This window comes from Saimiri boliviensis, chromosome 3 (genome assembly GCF_048565385.1).
Source record: "Saimiri boliviensis isolate mSaiBol1 chromosome 3, mSaiBol1.pri, whole genome shotgun sequence".
Lineage (NCBI taxonomy): Eukaryota > Metazoa > Chordata > Mammalia > Primates > Cebidae > Saimiri > Saimiri boliviensis.
In genome coordinates, this window is record NC_133451.1 from 51,611,246 (window position 1) to 51,632,762 (window position 21,517).

General features: G+C 41.6%; 2 protein-coding genes across 4 annotated transcripts in view; both read left to right on the top strand.

Annotated features, from left to right (window-relative positions):
- CEP135 (centrosomal protein 135) overlaps positions 1-21,517 on the top strand; it is a 186,990-nt gene that overhangs the window by 117,394 nt on the left and 48,079 nt on the right. The window lies entirely within an intron of this gene.
- Positions 13,776-21,517, top strand: part of CRACD (capping protein inhibiting regulator of actin dynamics) — a 293,849-nt gene continuing 286,107 nt past the window's right edge. For 2 of the 3 annotated variants that reach the window (XM_074396155.1, XM_074396157.1), the window contains exon 1: positions 13,776-13,977. The gene's annotated coding sequence lies outside the window, so the exon portion shown is untranslated. The remainder of the gene's footprint in view (positions 13,978-21,517) is intronic. The other variant, XM_074396159.1, reaches the window with a different exon arrangement.

The following is a 21,517-nucleotide window of genomic DNA, read 5'->3' on the forward strand; positions in this document are numbered from 1 at the left end:
TAAATATTTTTAGACTTTTAAAAAACTGACATAGAATGTACATATTCATGAGGTACGTAGTGCTGTTTCAATACATACAATGTATAGTGTTCTGATCATTGTAATTAGCATATCCGTCATCTCAAACATTTATCATTTTGTGTTGAGAGCATTCAGAATCCTCCTCCTAGATGTTTGAAGCTATATATTAACTGGAGTCATCCTGCGGTGGTAGAGAACACTAGAAACTTCCTCCTATCTAGCTATCATTTTGTATCCTTTAGCAGATCGCTCTCTGTCGCTCCCTTCCCCCATCCTTCCCAGCCTCTAGTATCCTCTATTCTACTTTTTCCTTCTGTGAGATCTTTTTGTAGCTTATACATGAGTGAGAACATGCAGTGTTTAATTTTCTGTTCCTCATTTAATTAACACTGTCCTTCAATTCCTTCCATGTGGCTGAGAATGACAGGATGGTAGTTTTGTTTGTTTTTAAGGTCCTCTAGAAGACTGTAATGTTCAGCAGGGCTAATAATGTTAATTTAAGAAACCGATCCACCAAACTGGTTTCATGACAAACTAATGGGACTTAACTTATAGTTTTGAAGAACACTGCTTTAGATCTTGTCATCAACTCAAAGTCTCAATTTCTAGCATCCCACTCACCCCTCTTTCTAGGGTACTGTATTGACTATGCCTCTCCCAACAATTCTTTGACTCCACTAGGTTCTTTAGACAATTGATTCTATCGTCTATCCCTTATCTATAATGTAATCACCCTCACTTGCTTCTTTGGCATAGGCATCATGGTCCTTGCACATCCCCTAAATTATTGTCCTTCTGATCTGAAAACTCCTGTTTATCTCCGGTTTCTCCAGCTGCTTGCATCTATACCTACTGATTCTTTTTACTTTAAATTTATGCAAAGGCCCACAGCACTGTGTGGCAGTCCTTATACACTGCCCTAGTCAATTCACACTCAACCTCCCCAGCAAGTCTTCTCCTCTATTCTATCCTCTCACTTTGTTTCCTTTTTTCTATGAGAAAATGAAAACAATAGAACTTTCTCACTCTCCAAATCTATCAACATGTTCTCTATCCAACTAATTTTCTTCCTTCCTATTAGGATATGAACCATCTCTACCCTTTAGCCATTGTGTCTAGTCGTGATCAGTAGCCATCCCTTCTACTAAAAAGACTTCTGCCAGGTATGGTGGCTCCGCCTGTAATCCCAGCACTTTGGAAGGCTGAGGCAGGAGGCACACTTGAGCCCAGCAGTTCAAGACCAATCTAGGCAACATAGGGAGACCTCATCTAGAAAACTTTAAAAAAATTAGCTGGACATGGTGGTGTGCACCTGTAGTCCCAGCTATTTGGGAGGCTGACGTGGGAAGACCACTTGAGCCCAGGAAGTTGAGGCTGCAGTGAGCTGTGATTGTGCCACTGCACTCTAGCCTGAACACAGAGTGAGAGACCCTGTCTCAAATTAGATTTAAAAAGACCCCACATTCCTGAGTCATTTTTGCTCTGTTGGCTTGTTCTCACTTGCATATATGCCTCCCATTTTTAATCTCCCATTTTAAAACCTTTCCAGGCCCTACCATTCCATTTTTGTACCCTTTACAGCAAAAATTCCCAGAAAAAGTTATCTAATTCATGTCATCTCCCCCTTAACACCCACCTTTCTTTCTTGAACTACTCCAATCCTGCTTAAACTCCCGTTACTCCAATGAAACAGTTCTTATCAAGACATCAACCCCATGTTGTCAAATCTGATGAATCATGATCAGTCTTCTATTTACTCCATTTCTCAGCAGCATTTGACACATTGATTTTTCTATTTTTTAAAACGCATTTTCTGCAGCCAGATGTGGTGGCTCAGGCCTGTAATCCCACCACTTTGGGAGGCCAAGGTGAGCAGATCACCTGAGGTTAGGAGTTCGAGACCAGCCTGGCCAACATAGTGAAACCAAATAAGTTTATAAGAATACAAAAATTAGCCGGGCATGGTGGCAGGAACCTATAATCCTAGCCACTTGGGAGGCTGAGGCAGGAGAATCACTTAAGCCTGGGTGGCAAAGGTTGCAGTGAGTCAAGATCATGCCATTGCACTCCAGCCTGGGCAACAAGAGCAAAACCCTGTCTCAAAAAAAAAAAAAAAAAAAAAAAAAAAAAAAAAAATGCTGAGTGCAGTAGTTCACACCTGTAATCCCAGCACTTTGGGAGGCTGAGGCAGGTGGATCATTTGAGGTCAGGAGTTCAAGACTAGCCTGGCTGAGATGGTGAAACCCCTTCTCTAATAAAAATACAAAATTATCCGGGTGTGGTGGCGCATGCCTGTAGTCCCAGGTACTTGAGGGACTGAGACGGGAGAATTGCTTGAACTTGGGAGGCAGAGGCTGCAGTGAGCTGAGATGGCACTACTGCACTCCAGCCTTGGCAAGAAAGAGCAAAACTGTATCAAAAAAAAAAAAAAATACCAAACATCCTGGGTTTTCTACTTACAGGTTTTTCAGTTTCTTTTATCGTATTCGCCAACATTTCCTGACTTTTTGTTTCACTTGAGTTTTTTTTGTGTGTGGTAAACATACCATAAAAATTATCATCTTACCCATTTTTAAATGTACAGTAGTGTTAGTTTTATTCACATGGTTGTGAAATATCTTCTCAACTTTTAAATGTAGAAGTATCCTAGGGTCTTAGGATACTTAGTTCATCTCTACTTACTCTCTTTTTAACTTCAGAATTTACCTGTTTTGCTTCTGCCTTTTTTTTCTGAATTCAAGACACATATATCTAAGTAATCTGCATTAGTTCTTTCTCACATTGCTGTAAGGATACTAACTACCTGAGACTGGGTAGTTTATAAAGAAAGCAGATTTAATTGACTCACAGCTCCATATGGCTGGGGAGGCCTCAGGAAACTTAGAATTATGGTGGAAGGCAAAGGAGAAGCAAGGCACATCTCACATGGTGACAGCAGAGAGAGAGAGAGCACGAGGCAGGCAGTACCACACATTGTTAAACCATCAGCTTGTGAGAACTCACTATTGTAACAGCATGGGGGAAATCTGCCCCCATGATCCAATCACCTCCCACCAGGTCCCTCCTCCATACATGGGGATTACAATTCGAGATGAGATTTGGGTGGGGACACAGCCAAACTAGATCACTACCTATTCACTATCTCCACTTAAATAAGCCAAAGTCACACTAAACAGCTAAGTAAATTGTACCACCATTGTATTAGTCTCTTCTCAAACTGCTATAAAGAAATACCTGAGACGGGGTAATCTATAAAAAGGTTTGATTGGCCACAGTTCCTGCCAGCCATACAGGAAGCACGGCACTGGCATCCGCTTCTGGGGAGGCTTGAGGGAGCTTTTACTCATGGTGGAAGGGAAAGCAGAGGCCTCTTCCATGACAGGAGCAGGACTGAGAGACCAGAGCGGTGCTACACACTTTTAAACAGCCAGCTCTCATGAGAACTCACTCACTATACAGAACCAAGGGGTAAATGGTTAAACCATTTCTTAGAACTTTGCCCCCATGATCCAGTCACCTCCCACCAGGCTACACTTCCAGCATCAAGAATAAGATTTCAACACCTGCTTAATCCAGTCAACAGGCTAGGACCAAACCTATTCAATTTGTCTCATACAACATTTAATTAAGGTGAATATCAACAGGATTCCAAGTAGCAAGAAGAGGCCAGCTAGCAGTATTGGCTCATTCGTGCCTTCCAGGAGCCCAGACATAGCCAACTGTGAATACCTACCATGGCGAGAGCAGAGGATTGTATTTTATTCATCCAGGATGTAGTCTAAAGCCAATCTGTTACCCGTTATTATGCATACAGTTTATACTGACCTGAGAATCTCGTATGCCATTGACAAGTGGACAATAAATAAGCCAGAAAGCAGCACTCATCCGCAGTCGAGAGAAAGTCATGGCTCTTTCTCCCCCATGTACAAACATATAACCCAAAAGTCACAAGTCACTCTGGTTTGGGTTTTGTGACTCATGGGTTGGTTAAGACACATGGACTGGCTGCGCGCGGTAACTCATGCCTGTAATCCCAGCACTTTGGGATGCCAAAGTGGGTGGATCACCTGAGGTCAGGGGTTTGAGACCAGCCAGACCAACATGGTGAAAACCCATCTCTACCTAAAATATAAAAATTAGTCAGGCATGGTGGTGCATGCCTATAGTCCCAGCTACTCAAGAGGCTGAGGCAGGAGAATCACTTGAACTAGGAAGCAGAGGTTGCAGTGAGCCAAGATCACGCCATTACACTCCAGCCTGGGTGACAAGAACAAAACTCCGTCTCAAAAAAAAAAAAAAAAAAAAAAGGCCGGGCGCGGTGGCTCAAGCCTGTAATCCCAGCACTTTGGGAGGCCGAGGCGGGTGGATCACAAGGTCAAGAGATTGAGACCATCCTGGTCAACATGGTGAAACCTCGTCTCTACTAAAAATACAAAAAAACTAGCTGGGCATGGTGGCACATGCCTGTAATCCCAGCTACTCAGGAAGCTGAGGCAGGAGAATTGCCTGAGCCCAGGAGGCGGAGGTTGCGGTGAGCCGAGATCGCGCCATTGCACTCCAGCCTGGGTAACAAGAGTGAAACTCTGTCTCAAAAAAAAAAAGACACATTGACTATGTCTCTGAGTAGCTGCAGCCTTGATAGTCACACATGGCATAACCCAAGGCTGCGCAGTAGAGAGGAGATGCATATGAATTTGTATCCATCAGATTGCAAAAAAGCTGTGCCAGTTTGTGTGTCTGTGCATGGACAAGGTGGAGTCCATGTTTGCGGGCTGCCATTGATAGCAATAGGTACAGCAAAATGGTTCAAGAGCAGCCACACCCACGTGAGTTTGTTTTCATAGCACGTGGACAGGGATGACAGCTAGGGCAGCAGGTCAGATTGCCAGCCACTGCAGTTTCTTGCCTCAGGCAGACCATATGATTTGTCGCCAGACTGCAATGTGGGATCTAGGGGTTCATTGCTATTGGTTTGGTCTATGCTCAAAAAATGCTGATTTGTGGGTTAGCTGATATAAAGGACCAAATAGAATGTCCAAGTGAGACACACTGTCTCCAAAAAACTCCAGTAGGGAGCTGAGCCTCCTTTTTGGTGTTGGGGGCCCAGAGATGAGAAGCTCCTCAATACTGTTTCCTGAGTGTCAGAGGCATCATGAATCTGCCTACATTATCCCAAGAAAATTCACTAGGCAAGTAGCCCTCTGAATATTTCTGGGGTTTACCAGCCACCTCTGCTGGTGTAAGTTTGACAACACCCCAGCCAGGGGCACTGAGACAGGCTTATTTTATTTTTTAAGAGACGGAGTCTTGGCTGGGCACGGTGGCTCATGCCTATAATCCCAGCACTTTGGGAGGCCGTGGTGGGCGGATCACTTGAGGTCAAGAGTTAGAGACCAGCAGGCCAGGTGCAGTGACTCACCAAAATGGCGAAACCCTATCTCTACTAAAAATACAAAAATTAGCCGGGCAGCGTGCACCTGTGGTCCCAGTGGCTCAGGAGGCTGAGGCACAAAAATTGCTTGAACCCAGGAAGTGGAGGTTGCAGTGAGCTGAGATGGTGCCGTTGCACTCCAGCCTGGGCAACAGAGTGAGACTCTGTCTTTAAAAAGAGAGAGAGAGAGAGAGAGAGAGAGAGAGAGAGAGGAGAGAGAGAGAGAGGGGAGAGAGAGAGGAGAGAGAGAGAGAGAGAGAGAGAGAGAGAGAGAGAGAGAGAGGGTCTTGCTCTTTTGCTCAGCCTCTAAATATTCATTAATGCGTAGGACAATTGGGGATTCCTATTTCCTCCCCCTCACCCAACACTTGGGTGATAGCACTCACTACCAGACCTTGCACAATCTTCTCACATCCCCTGACCTTATCCTTTCTCTTCTCAGTAGCAAGTGCTCCGCCAGCAGCCTATCCTTGTTGCCCAAATGGTAAAGAACTGAGATTCTATCCTGCTTGCAAACTATCAAGGTAGCCTGCCACAGGTTCCTGAATGCTAGCAGAAGACAAGAGGTTACTGAATCAGAGACAAAGTTCTTTGCTACTGCACAGCAGGTAGCATGAGTTTTGCACCCGTTCCTCATGTCCCCAAATCCCACACGGACAATGAAAGTCAACCGAGAAGGATGCTGCCCATACACCGGGTTTACATCACAGGCTAAAGAACTGCACCTTGGGAAAACTCAGCCTTCTTTCTACAAAGGGTTGCAGCCAAACCTGCCCCAACTTTACCCTGGGAAGAGACAGCAAACAAATCTTCTCCCTGCTTGTGGATGACATTATCTCTTTATCCTAAAGCTGTTTGCTATACAAATATCCTGGAAAAGACAGTCTAGCAAAAAACTGTCCGAACCTTTGCTCAAAAGATATGTATCAACAAGAGATTAGCAGAAAATTTTCTCCTTCAAAAATGTTAAATTTTTTGTTTTGGTAAAATATACATGAAACTTACCATTTTAACGATTTTTAAGTGTACTATTCAGTGGCATTGAGTATATTCACAATGTTGTACACCTATCATCACTATTTATTTCCTGAACCATAATACTATTTTTAATACACTACTGCTTTTGATGTTCTAGTACTTTATTGAGATTTTGAAAATCTATGTTCAGAAGTGGGACTGACCTACAGTTTCCTGTTGGTGTACAAGAAGCATGGTCTGGCTTTGATGTCATAGTATCGCAGCTTCCAAGAATAGATGGTAAAACCTCTTTCTTCCCATGTTCTGGAATTTTTTGCATTATAGAGGACTGTCTCATAAAATCGCCTGGAGAGGTGTCTTTTTTAGAGGAAACTATCTGTCCACCTTTTGAATTTCTTCTACAAATCAGATTTTCTCCCCCTCCTTAAGTCAGCTTGGTGATTAATTTTTTTCTGGAAAATTTTCTATTTTACCTACATGTTTAAAAGGTCATCCATACCTTAGTTATCTTTTTCTTGTGAAGTGTTTATTTCTTGTATCTCTTGACTGGTAGATCAGAAATCAGTCCATCTTTTTTCCTCCCTCTTTCTTTCATTTCTTTCTTTCTTTTTCTCTTTCTTTCTTTCTTTTTCTCTTTTCCTTCCTCCCTCCCTTCCCTCCTTCTCTTTCTTCTTCCTTCCTTCCTTTCCTTCCCCCTCACTTCTTCTTCTCCCTCCCTCCCTCCCTTCCTTCCCCTTTCCCTCTTTCTTTCTTTCTTTCTTTCTTTTTTTTTTTTTTTGGTCTTGCTGTTGCCAGGATGAGTGCAGTGGCATGATTATGGCTCCTGCAGCCTTACACTTTGGGGCTCAAGTGATCCTCCCACCTCAACCTCCCCAGTAGCTGAGACTACAGGTGTATGCCACCACACTTGGCTATATTTTTTAAAAATATATATTGGTAGAGACAGGGTCTTGGTATGTTGCCCAAACTAGTCTCAAACTCCTGGGTTCAAGCAATCCTCCTGCCTCAACCTCCCAAACTGTTGGGATTACAGGCGTGAGCCACTGCACCTGGCCGTAGTCCCCCCGCCCCGCCCCACCGCCCCGGCAAGAATCAGCTTTTAATTTTGTTGGTAAAATCTGCTGTTTGATTTGTTTTTTATTTCATTAACTTATGTTTTCCTTCCTTCCTTCCTTTTGCCTTCTTCCTTCTTTTTCATTTGTTCACATTCTTGAGTATGTGTTCAATTTATTTTAAATTTTCCTTATTTTCCGATTTATGCATTAAAGGCTACACAATTTCCTCTGAGAACCTCTTGGACTGTACCCCCACAGACTTTTTTGGTCATTGGTTTTTGGCATTACTTTCTAAGTAGCATCCAACTTCAGTTCTGGATTATTCCTTATTGGGGTCACCATGTAACTTAGCCAAATTGAGACACTTCGAAAAGCGAAATACAGTTATGCATCACATAACCACAGGAAATTTGTTGTTCTGAGAAATTTGCTTTAGGAGATTTCATCACGTGTGAACATCAGAGAGTGTACACAAACCTTGGTGGTATAGCCTACTACACACCTAGGGTACGTGGTGTAGTCTACTACACACCTAGGGTACGTGGCATAGCCTATTGCTCCTAGGGTACAAACCTGTACAGCATGTTACTATACAGAATACTATAGGCAATTATCATGATATTTGTGTATCTAAACATATCCAAACACAGAAAAGGCACCGTAAACATATAGTATTACAATCTTACGGCACCACTGTTGTATATATAGCTCTTCGTTGGCTAAAATATCACTTTGCAGTACGTCACAGTATGCGTGTTTTGTCAGGACAGTAAGTGTTAACTGATACTGTCCTAGGTGAACTGGAAAGTATGTTCACCCTATTTTTAACAAAACGGTTATTTATTTAAAAGGAAGTTTTGGCCGGGCGTGGTGGCTCAAGCCTGTAATCCCAGCACTTTGGGAGGCCGAGGCGGGTGGATCACAAGGTCAAGAGATCGAGACCACCCTGGTCAACATGGTGAAACCCCGTCTCTACTAAAAATACAAAAAATTAGCTGGGCATGGTGGCGCGTGCCTGTAATCCCACCTACTCAGGAGGCTGAGGCAGGAGAATTGCCTGAACCCAGGAGGCGGACGTTGCGGTGAGCCGAGATCGCGCCATTGCACTCCATCCTGGGTAACAAGAGTGAAACTCCGTCTCAAAAATAAAAAAATAAAAAAAAAAGGAAGTTTTAAAGTTTTTAAGTAGATAGGATTTTGTTACGAATTTCTAATTTATTGAATTTTGATTAAAGAATGTGGCCTGTGTGGATTTAGCTTTTTGAAATTCGTTGTTTTTTGGCTTAAAACTTAACTTTTGTGATCATTCCAAAAATGTCTGTGTAAAACACATATTTTCTGTTTGTTGGGTATGTACTTCTTATCTTTTTTTGTTTTTTGTTTTTTGTTTTTTGAGACAGGGTCTTGCTTGGTTGCCCAGGCTGAAATGTGATCATAGCTCACTGCAGCCTCAAACTTCTGGGCTCACAGGATCCTCCCCACTCAGTCTCTTGAGTAACTGGGACTACAAATGCAAGTCTTGATATCGTTTGTATCAAGTTTGTGAATTCTCTATAATGATCTTTGTCTATTTGATATGTTAATTTCCAAGAAAAATTAAAATGTCTCTCACCATGAGAGTAGAGTTGTTTACTTTTTCTTTTCAGTTTTTGCCTTAAATATAGAATGCTCCTTGCCTTATGATGGGATTATGTCCTGCTAAACCCACTGTAAATTGAAAATATCCTTAAGTTGAAAATGCACTTACTATCTCTAGCCTACTGAACATTATAGCTTAGTGTAGCCTACCTTAAACGTCCTCAGAACAGTTATGTTAGTTTGATAAAATCATCTAACACAAACTCATTTTATAATAAAGTGTTGACTATCTCATGAAGTTTATTGACTACTATACCGAAAGTGAAAAACCGAATGGTTTTAGAGCACCATAAAGTTGAAATAACGTAAGTTAAACCATCCTAAGTTGGGAACTATCTGTAGTTTAGTAAAGCAATAATTTTATTAACTTTTTTTTTTTTACTATTTAAGGAATTTTAATTAAAGCAAGAATTTTATTTTTATTTGTGTATTTTTTACTCAGTAACTGAAAAGCTCTGTTGTTAGATACATATATTTCAGGACTGTTATATATTTTTTGTTGGATTGTACCTTTTAGCATTTATACTCTTAACCATGAAATCTCTTTTACCAGACATTAATATTGCAACTTATTCTGTCTTCTATTTTGTAACAACTTTATTGAGATATAATTTACATGCCATAAAATTCACCCAATTAAATTATATGATTTGATGACTTTTCGTATATTTACAGAATTCTGCAGCCGTTACTGCAATTTTAGAACATTTTCATCATCATCAAAAGAAACCTCACACTGGCTGGGCATAGTGGCTCACGCCTGTAGTCCCAGCACATTGGGAGGCTGAGGTGGGTGGATCACTTGAGCCCAGGATTTCAGGACCAGCCTGGGCAACACAGAGAAACTCCATCTCTACAAAAAAGTTTAAAAATTAGCTGGTGTGGTGGCATGTGCCTGTAGTCCCAGCTACTTTGAGGCTGAGGTGGGAGGACCACTTGGGCCCAGGAAGCAGAGGTTGTAACGAGCCAAGTTCACACCACTGCACTCCAGCCTGGATACAGAGCAAGACCCCGTCTCAAAAGAGAAAAAAGAAAAGAAAAGAATCCCATACCCACATACCCATTAATAGTCACTCTCCATTTCCCCCCAACTCCTCCTCCTCACAATCATAATCTACTACTATCAATATAAATTTGACTGTCTGGACATTTGCTACAAATGAAATAATATCACATATGGTCTTTTGAGTCTGGTTTTTTTCACTTAGCACAACGTTTTCAAGGTTCATCCATGTTGCATGCAAGGTTCATACATGTAGCATGTATCTATCAGCCAGTACTTCATTCCTTTCTATTGCCAAATAATATTCCGCTGCATGGATATCTACATTTTGTTTAATACATTCATCAGTTGATGGATATTTGAGTTGTTGCCACTTTTTGGCCATTCTAAATAATGCTGTTATAAACACTCATGTATATGTTTTTGTGTGGATATGTTTTCATTTCTCTTGGGTATATATCTAAGAGTAGATATACACTCAAGTACCAATAAGTAGGGTTATTGGTTATTCTATCACCAAAATATATGAAGGTTCCAATTTCTCCACATCCTCACCAACACTTGTGATTATTTATCTTTTTCATTATGACCACCCGAGGTGTGAAGTGGTGTTTCACTGTGATTTTTGATTTGCATTTCCCCAATGGTTAATGATGTTAAGCATCTTTTCATTTGCTCATTGGTCATTTGTGTATTTTCTTTTCTTTTTTTTTTGAGACGGAGTTTCGCTCTTGTTACCCAGGCTGGAGTGCAATGGCATGATCTCGGCTCACCGCAACCTCCGCCTCCTGGGCTCAGGCAATTCTCCTGCCTCAGCCTCCTGAGTAGCTGGGATTACAGGCACATACCACCATGCCCAGCTAATTTTTTGTATTTTTAGTAGAGACCGGGTTTCACTATGTTGACCAGGATGGTCTTGATCTCTTGACCTCGTGATCCACCCGCCTCAGCCTCCCAAAGTGCTGGGATTACAGGCTTGAGCCACCGCGCCCGGCATTTGTGTATTTTCATTGGAGAAACATCCATTCAAATCATTTGCCCATCATAAAATTGGGTTATTTGTCATTTTGTTATTGAGTGTCACGAGTTCTTTCTGTATTCTGTATACAAGTCCCTTGTTAGATACAATATATGATTTGTAAATGTATTCTCCAATTCCGCGTATCATATTTTCACTCTCTTGATGATATCATATGCAACATACAAGTTTTAAATTTTGATATTGTTTATTTTTCTCTTTCATTGCTTGTATTTTTGATGTCATATCTTAGAAACCATTGTCTAACCTAAGGACATGATTTATGCCTTTGTTTTCTTCTAAGAGTTTTATAGTTTTAGCTCTTACCTTTAGGGTAAATTAACTTTTTTATATGGTGAGATAGGGGTCCAAATTGATTACTTTGCATACGGATATGCAGTTGTCTCTATGTTTTCTTCTGCTAGTATTTGTCTATTTTATTTTTCCGCTGCTTAATTTTTAGACAAAATAATAATGGTAATTTAGAAGGTATGTGAAATAGAATAGTTATCCCCATTTTACTAATTTGAGGAAATATCTGAAGTGAATTGAATTATCCAATGGACTCATGCCAATGGACAGAAAGTCATGGAAACGGATGATACGTAGACATGGTGGATTATAGAATGAAGCAGCTTTGGAAGTCCTTGGTCTAACTCAGCGTTTCTTAACCTTAGCACTATTGTCATTTGGAGCTGGATAATTCTAGGTTGCCGGGGCTATCCTGGGCATTGTAGGATTCTTAGCAGCATCTATGGCTTCTACCCAGTAGATGCCCAGCAGTAGCACTGCCATCCCCAGTGCAGACAAACAAAAATATGTCCAAGACACTGCCAAATGTCTCCTACAGTGCAAGTATCCCTACAACGGAAACTACCAGTCTAACTATGAAGGTTCTTTCCCACATATTTTCTATAACCCCGAACACATTTCTAAAACCATTTAGCAGTTAAATAGTTAAGAGTTAAAAAAAATTCTAGATGTTCTACACTTTTTTTTTTTTTTTTTTTTTTTTTTTGGTAGTATGGCCTCTGAAAAATGTTTCAACTGGTAAGCAGTTAGCTATTTAAAAAGTGGAATAGTAGACTAATACTTGGGGTTAGGGTGCCACACAATCTTGTTACAGCCCTGGATGTAGTCGCTATGAACAAACTATTTGATAAGTGAGGGTAAAAAAACAGCACCTGTCAAAACTGGTGCCCGATGGGTTCCGATTTCCGAGGCCCATGAGACACTAAGTCTAGTTGTTAGAATGCTCCAACATGAGCATCATTTCTCCAGAACTCTGGCAATATTTTGGGGTGTATATGATGAATTGGGGTGCCTTGTCCTACAAAATGGGAAGATAGTAGACCTACACTTGACTTACGGATATTTGAATTTTTATATGGACCTCTGAGTGTGTTTTCATGTAGTTGGCAACACTATAATATATATCAAAAACAAGATCACAGCTCTATGTTCTGCATAAATTTGATTTTTGGCTTCTAAGAACTTCTTTTTTTTCTTTTGTCTGTTTGAAACCCCGTCTCTACCAAAAGTACAAAAATTAGCATGGTGGCGGATGTCTGTAATCCCAGCTACTCGGGAGGCTGAGGCAGGAGGAGAATCGCTTGAACTGGGAAGGCAGAGGTTGCAGTGAGCTGAGATTGAGCCACTGCACTCCAGCCTGGGCAACAAGAGCGAAACTCCGTCTCAAAGAAAAAAAAAAAAAAAAAAAAGAAAGAAAGAAAGAAAAGAAAAAAAGAAATTACTAGTTCTGTTTTTTCATTTGGCTCAATACTGGGTACCTATTAGGGCTATCTTTCGTATTTTGCATCTTTTGTCTAGTCATTTTGCTTTGTTTAATAATGATACTCAATTATTTTTAGCATCCTTGCATACATAGTAAGCTAAAAAGATCACCAGAAACTGATTTCCAGTAGTTGCATTGACATAGTCATAGCAAAAAGTACGAAGGAAAAGACTTTGTGATTTCCTCGTTCGCCCACAAAAGAAGATAAGCAATTATTTTCCTTAAAGCATCAAAATCAGTATTTAATTTCATTATGGCTGGGGAGAGTAATCCCCAATGTCTATGTCACTCCGTTCAGATGTACAGCGACCCAACAGTGCAATTTCCAGCCTGTTTCTAGGTGGCATTTTCCCACTTCCTCCTTTCAGGAGTTCCAGTGCCATTTCTTATGGCAGGGACTCTGCAGGGCGAAACTCCCCCTGGGCTCCAGGTATCCCCTATTAGTGTGGCTACTGCGAGTAGCGGGCGGAATTTGCATCCCCTGGGGTGGTGACTGAGGGTCCACGTTCTTGCCCCAAGCCGGATGCGCCCCGCTGTGAGCCCACCACTGTAACCTCAGACCCCATAGCGTTCAGCCCTCCCTCGGGTCATGCTTTGCAGAAGCCAGGAGGGCACTCACTGGTCAACCCCACGCCCCTCCCCGGGGCTCGCTCCGGGTTTCTGGGCACCCCTCGGGAGAGGAGCCGTCCGGTGAGCGCCACTCACAGAGGGCGCGGTTAGGAAGCCGGCGCCTCGGGCTCCGCGGTCCCGGGGCGAAGCCGGGCGGGGCGGCGGCGCGGGTCCGAGCGCCCGAGGCGCCGGCGGAGCATGTGACCACGCCGCGCGGGGCCGGGCGCGCAGTGCCGCGCGGTGGCGGCGGTGGGGAGAGCAATGGAGGCCGCGGCCGCCTGAGAGGCGGGTGCGCTGCTGGTGCTGCTGCCGCGGCGGCTGCTGCTGTGGAGGCTGTCGCGCGCGGTGCCGCCGAGTCCGCCGCCCGACCAGGACCGCCGGTCGTCTGCCAGCGGCTCTACCAGCCGGAGCGCCAGGCGGCGACCTCAGGTGAGCGCCCGCTCGGCCCGCGGCAGGAGTCAGACAATGGGGACAGGGGCGGACATCTCCCCTCCACTCGCGCCCCTCCGGGCCGGGCCCCCGCGGCGCTCCGGGACTCCGGGGCACCTGGCCCGGGGGGCGTGGGCTCGGCGCGGCTGGCGGTGGACTTCGGGGCGGCATCCCCGCGTGGGAGGCGCGGACTCTCCCGAGGAACCTGCGCGCGGGGTGCGCGCTTTTCGGATCCCCGCCGCGGAACCTGCCGGCGGGCTGCGCCCCGGGAACTTGAGGAGAACGTGGGACCTCGCCTGCCTTCTCCCCTTCCCGCGCCTCGGCATCTCGTCCCGGGGTCCACGGCTCGGTCCCGACTGCAGCGGGGACCAGAGCCAGACCCCGCCGTCCGGAATCGCGGACGCCGTCCGGGCTCAGCCCTCTCCCCACCGCCCCCAGAGCTGCATTGCTTTGTTTAACCTCTGCCAGACCGTTTCGCACAAACTCTTGTTGCCCCAATTCTGACGAGCCACCAGTTTGAGGCTGAGGCAAGACAAAGGTTTCTCCTGTTTACCAAGGGCCGGGGCCGGGGCCGGGAGACTGCGCGCTGCCCGTGGTGTAAAATGTGTTTTCCTTATCTTCACCCAGGGCTTGTTGCGACGGTTTTCCTGGCACTATAACCGTCCTTTCTTGCAGAGGTCTGTAGTGGCGAGATTGGACCTCCTCACCCTATGGATACGGTGGGTGGGGTATGGTTTTTTTTTTTTTTTTTCATGATTATCAGTAAACAGAAGCCGACTTTGAATTTTATAATATGTGTTCTTGAATTAGAGATATCGTAATTGTTTTCTGAATTTGGATTTTAAGAGAGAATATATATTTCAAGACACATCGATTCAGTGGAGGGGGAGGGGGAAGAAAACCTAGTAACTACGACCATGTGTTGTGAAATTTTAATATGGTTTTAGGAATAATGGCTGGGAAACTGATCTGGTGTAGGTGAGGGAGTGTGTGTGTGTGTGTGTGCGTGTGTGTGTGTCTGTGTGTGTGTTGGGGGTGGTAAGTGGTGGTGGTGTAGAGGCAGCGGTTAGAATACAAAGGATAAGGCAGTTTTAGAAAAAGCAAATTTTTGATTCATTAAATCGTGAGTTAAATCAATGTTTCCTTTAAAAATCACCTATAGTAGTTGTAGAAATATATAAAATGGCCCACCGTTCTTTGGCATTGTTTGTGACTCAGGAATCTCAATAAAACAGTCAATTTTGAGTAATTTTCAAAAAGTCAACAAAGAAAAGACGCCTTCACTACTGTCTCCTTTATTCTTTAGGAAAAGGGACTTCTTGTTCAGTATATTCAAGAAAAAATTGCCTGTATTAAAAAAATTTCAAAGGCAGCTTTGAAAAAGAAACATTTTGAAAAATGTAATATGGTTGCTTTACACATCACTTCAACTCAGAAGTGGGCAGGGAAAAAAAAAATCATGCTACTGGATTGCCCTTTTCACTATTGATTATTTAAAATGCATTTTATTCAAAAGCTTAATTTTACAGTCATCTCTAACACACTGAGAAACTTTCACTCTAAAGACTTAGCAGTACTGACAGAGCACTGAATTTGGAGGAGGAAGCTGACACCGCTTGACCACAGGCAATTGGTGTGAGAAACAAAAACAAGTTCTTCATAAACTACAAGGCACTATAATAAATAGAAGTTATTATTATTGCTAGATGAGGAAGCTTTGTGATACAGTTTTTCTCTTACCCAATTTTAGACCAATTAATTGACGTTAATCTGAAATTTTCCAGGACAAGAGACAATCTTTTAGTCTTCTTTTGTGGTCCGCATTTCTGATCTGGCACACAGTAGGTGTTCAGTATGTAGTTGTGGAAAGAAACAATGAATAGGTGAAAAAAATACAAATGGATAAAATGTGTACTGATGGAATTTACTTCTTTTAATTCAATGAACATTTTACTGAAGGCCTACTGTGTGCCGAGAACTGTGCAGAGGTTTTCCACATACAGTTTATGAAAGCTTGATGACTTTCCTTTTTCAGTTTATAGTTGATGTGCGTTTCTTCCAAGAATGGGACCTCTTGGGTGTTTTTTTTTTTTTTTCCATCATGTTTAATCTGCTGTAACTGAGTAGCACAATAGAACATTTCACTTGTTGTGTGTGCGTATAGTTTCTCACAGTGGCCTGTGGGGAGGCAGGGCAGATATTATCATTCCCGTTTTGTAGGTGAGGAAATCCAGACATGGCGAGATTAAATGACCTGCCAGTCCTTTGCCAGCAGTGCCAGGGACAGAAGCTGGATCTCACACCCAGAGCTTTCTCCCCTGAATCACTCAACTCTCTCTGAGATTTTCCTCAGAAAATCACACTGGAATTAGACCCCATGAAAAAGTCTACCTTTTGGATAACTTTGATATAAAGAAAAGGTATATTTTACAACCTAGTACTTACGGAAGTGGTTAAATACTCAAGTTCTTGAGGCAGGTGATTGAACTTGAACATTGGCTTTACTAGCTACTAGCTCTGCATCCTTGGCAAGTGATTTATTCTAAGCCTCAGTTTCCTCATCTGTAAAATGGGGGAAGTAATCCTACTTAGAACATTTTTGTGAGGATCAAATAAAATAATGTGGGCATAGCACAATGTCTAGCACAAACTGAGCACTCAGCGTCAGCTACTTTTTATTTTCATTATTTTAATGTAAAGCAATGGCTTTTTTTGTTTGTTTTTTCTTTTTAAAGCAATGGCTTTTACACTTTTTTTTTTGTTGTTAAGAGACAAGGTCTCACTGTGTTGCCCAGGCTGGTCTCAAACTCTTGGGCTCAAGCGATTCTCCTCCCTTGGCCTCCCAAAATACTGGGATTACAGGTGTGAATCACCGTGCCTGGCCTAAACTTTTGTTTTTGCACAGTAAGAGATGCATTCTACATTGCCACTCAGTATACAGATACATTATAAATATGTGTAATTAAAAAATTAATGAAGCAATACTTAGACTTTGAATGTGCAATGCATTCTTATATTTTTTATTCTATTTTATTTCCAAAATGCTGGTTGAGATCGCTAAATGATTTCACATCCCATTAACAGGTCAGGAACTATGCTTTGGAAAGCTCTAATGCAAAGGATAATCAGGTTAAGTGCATCAATAAAACTCTGGTTTTGAATCCTTACATGTTTTTTCTTCAAATGGTTTACAACATCAGTTGGAATTTAATTACTAAATTACACTTAAAATAGATTCTTAAACATTTCTTGGGAATTACGATCATTTATTGAGTATTTATCATGGTCAAGTTACTGTGTGCTAAGCAGTCTATTTATGTATGTTATCTAATTTAGTTCTCACAACAGCCTTGTAAGTAGGCCTTGTGTTTACATTTGATAATTGAAATTAAGACTCAGAGAGCTTTTTATTAACTTGCCCAAGGTCCTAAATTTAGAGAGGGATGAAGCAGAGATTCAAACTCAGGGGTTTCTGATCCCAAAGCCTGTCTACAGTCTTAATCCCCACAGTTTTCTGATATTTCCTCACAGTGATTTCTGAAGATGTTTCATTCCTTCCTGAACATACATTTGAATGTTGATATTAAGAATTTACCCATTGTGGTACATCTTTTGTAGTTTCCTTTGAAAGGACTCATTTCAAGTCAGTTTTCGACTTAGGGAAGTTAAGGAAGAATAATATTCTTTCTGGTTTGAGCTGGTCTTTGATGTAAATATTGTGTAATAGCTTCTCAGGTTTTTGTGACAGTGTCAATTAATTGGTCATTTTTATTGAGCATCCAAAGGTTTAATATATCTTCCTAAGAGACATGAAATAGCTGTGTAACTATAAAAAGACTTCATTACGAATGAATGTCGGCTTTTGTTAAGGCACAAAATGAAGCCTTACGAGCTACAAAAGAGTACTTTATAGTATATTGATTGGTCTTAAAATCGCAAGGCGGTAAAAGTATTATTTTGTAAAGTACTTTAAGAAACCTACTGTCTTATTACCTTGTGTGTGTGTTTTTTGGTTTTTCAATTTTTTTTACACATTTCTTATGTGTATTTATAGAGAATTTTAATTTTAATATTTTGATATATCGGGGAATTCCCTCTTTGAAACATATTGTCAGGAAGAATTAAGGAGTTTTTGAGGAAATATGTTTTATAAATAATACAATACACAAATAGATGCTTTTATATAACAAAGTAAAGGCAAATTTTACTTTTTTTCACATTTATATCTTCCAGATTAAAACTGTTATGGTGTCTGATTTGCATTATTGCTATTACATGTAGGAGTGTAACTCATAAATGAGATGATTACCAGGTGCCTAAAAAAATATGAGTATGCCAGTGCTTTTTGCATTATAGCTTTGGATACTCCTAGGTGCCTGGGGCTTTACACTTTTAATTGTATATTTAAACAGTTTGTTTGTTGAATTAAGGTTAGTGTTTTCAAAGCTGACAATTTAAAAATCTGAATTTGTGTAGATCATGATGACATGTTAGACAAAGAAGAGCAGTTTCATGGTTTGTGTGGTTTGAATAGCCATGTATTTCTGTTCATCAGTCATCATTTTTTATTAAGATTTGATGGAAACAAATGTGGATATAGTTGCATTTATGTTTGAACATCAGATTTCATCCTTAGGCTGGCCCTCAAAAAATTACTTTGCAGCCAATGAAATTGTGTACAGTTGCAGCAAGCCTGCGTTTTATGCTTATTTTATTAATTTTGTCTACTGCTTGACCTTTAGTGAATTGTTACGTTTTTGCGAGCATCAGGACATGGCCCACCTGTTGAATTCTCATTAATTTGTATGTTCAGGCAGATAGAAAACTTGGCTACCTTTACGTTTTGTGTCCTGTTTATTCTATCTATCTATCTATCTATCTATCTATCTATCTATCTATCTATCTATCTATCTGTCTATTGACACAGGGTCTTGCTCTGTCACCCAGGCTGGAGTGCAGTGATGTAACCATGGCTCACTGCAGCCTCAACCTCCTGGGCTCAAGAGATCCTCCTAGCTCAGCCTCCTGAATAGCTGAGACCACAGGTGCATGCCACCACATCTGTCTATTGATTTTTTTTGTAGAGATGTGGTCTATGTTTCCTAGGCTGTTCATGAACTCTTGGGCTCAGGTGATCTACCTGCCTTGCCTCAGCCTCCCAAAGTGCTGGGATTATAAGTATGAGCCACCCTTCAGGGGCTCTTCTTTATCCTCTGTGGAGATTCATAGAGATAAGAACAAAATCAGTTTAGATATTTACTTGTACTGGTGGCTTTAAGGCAGATGCATATACGTATTTTAGGTTTACATAGATGTATGATTTTCACACTTATATGAGAAGTACCAAGTTACAAACTTTTCTCTAAGGTGGAAAAATACATATTAAGTAACTGTGGAAATAAAAAAACTGAATAACAATCCCAAAGAGATGTTTTTATAGTCACGTTATCAGCCTAATAGTCACGTTATCACACATATTTAAGAATACAAATGGAACAACCATATGTAAAAGCTTTTATATGTGAAAAAGTGATCCCATTTAAAATGTCAAAAATGGAGAGCATAAATATTTCAGTTAGATTTTAAAGATTTCACCAGCTCTTTCAGATGTTTTTAGTGTTTTTCAAGTGGCATACTTTGGGGATTAAGAAGAAATGTCAAAAAAAACTTGATTCTGAAACTGGTACCGTATTCAATATGCAGTGAGGTAAAGACACAGAAACTGTGTCCCAGAAACACTCTGGAAAATATCTAAATCAGAAGTAAATACTTAGCCCACTAGAAACAGGTGGTTAGAGTTTAAGAGCAGGTAGCAGCTGCTAAGAGGAATTAGAAAAAGTTACAAAAAAGGAAGGACAACTTGCTAAGAAGGCATTTTGTTTTTTACCAAGGAAGGTAAGAACGATCTTATCTGGAGGCCCACTGGCCCCACCCCACTCACTTGGGGGAGGGACTGGCTGGCAAGAAGGGATAAGGAGACTGGGAGGGGGGAAACAGGTTACCTGAAAACTTGATTATTATTTAAATCTAGGATAAGCCGGATTCAAGGAATAATCTGTGAAAATTCTTGTATATAATTGTTAACCCCTTGTTCACAATGGGCTGTTTTCTCTCTTGGGAGAAACAAAGAGGAAAGGCCATATGCCAAGATCACCATCTTTGAAAGAGGAAACATCATTACCCCAAACCCCATTGCCAGTACCATTTATGGTCTCAGGTGGGGGCCGCAGCTAATGTTCTTAGGGAAGCCTGTGACAGATCCAGCAGGACTGTTAAGACACTGCTGGTGAATTCCAGGCTGCCCTAAATGATTGCAGTCAGGATTTTTCTTCATTTTGAAAAGTTTTAAATACATTTAGAGTGGCTTTTTCTCCACCAGCTTGTCATTGTGACAGAGGCAGTGGGCTTTCCTGGCTTTATGTATGATGCAGCTGGGCACGAATGTTTGTGATGGGTTAACTGTCTTCTAGAGTTAATGAGGTCAGGGTCACAGGTTCAATTATTGGGAAGGCCAGTTAGCTTTGCTTTGTTCTGGGAGCGCATATTGTACTCTTAACCCAGGCCAGCCATCTGGTGAAGGCAGATCATCGATCACAAAGGCATTAATAAGCAAGACAGTGTGGGAGTAGCAGCATGAATCTTTCTCATAGATGCTGAGTAATTAGAGAAACAATTCCAAAAGCATGTGCACATTTGTATTTTTTGTAGCATTATCTTGATAGATAGAAGATAGAATGGTTATCAGATATTTTTCTGTGCCATTTCTGTTGAACTTTCATCTGAACAGTTGTCTTTTCAAGTTATGATTTTTGAGATGTCTCATTCATTCAGTAGTTATACTTTGTCCTGAGTATTCTTAATCTCCCTGGAGGTTTGTAGAACAGTAGCTATGGCAGTGAGAATAGTCATGCTAAAAGCAGTAGATCGCACCACTGAGTTGTTTACAGATCCAATTCCACTGAATTAAAACAACAACAACAACAATAACAACACTATTTTGAATGAGAGTGAATAGACGAAGAATTTTCGGAAAATGCTTTATACCTTTTTCTAAGTAGATCTTGATCTGAAACTCTGTCATTCCCTTTATTAAAATAACTTCCAGTGTTAAGAGAAACATCAGAGATCATCTGGGCCTGTGCTGCCCCATACGGTCCGACTGGTCCCATGTGGCTAGTCCAAATGGAGATGGGCTGTCAATTTAAAATTCATACTAGGGCTGGCGCTGTGGCTCATATCTGTAATCCCAGCCTTTGGGAGGCCGAGGCCAGGAGTTGCAGACCAGCTGGGCAACATGGCAAAACCCTATCTCTGTCAAAAAAACAAAAACAAAAACAAAAACAAAAAACCCAACCCCCAGCCCCTGAAAACCAGAGTTAGCTGGGCATGGTGGTGCATGGCTGTGGTTCCAGTTACTTGGGGCTGAGGTGGGAGGATTGCTTGAGCTAGGGAGGTTGAGGCTGCAGTGAGCCAGTCTCAAAAAAATAAAATAAAATAAAATAAATACTAGTGCTGGGCCTGGTGGCTCATACCTATAATC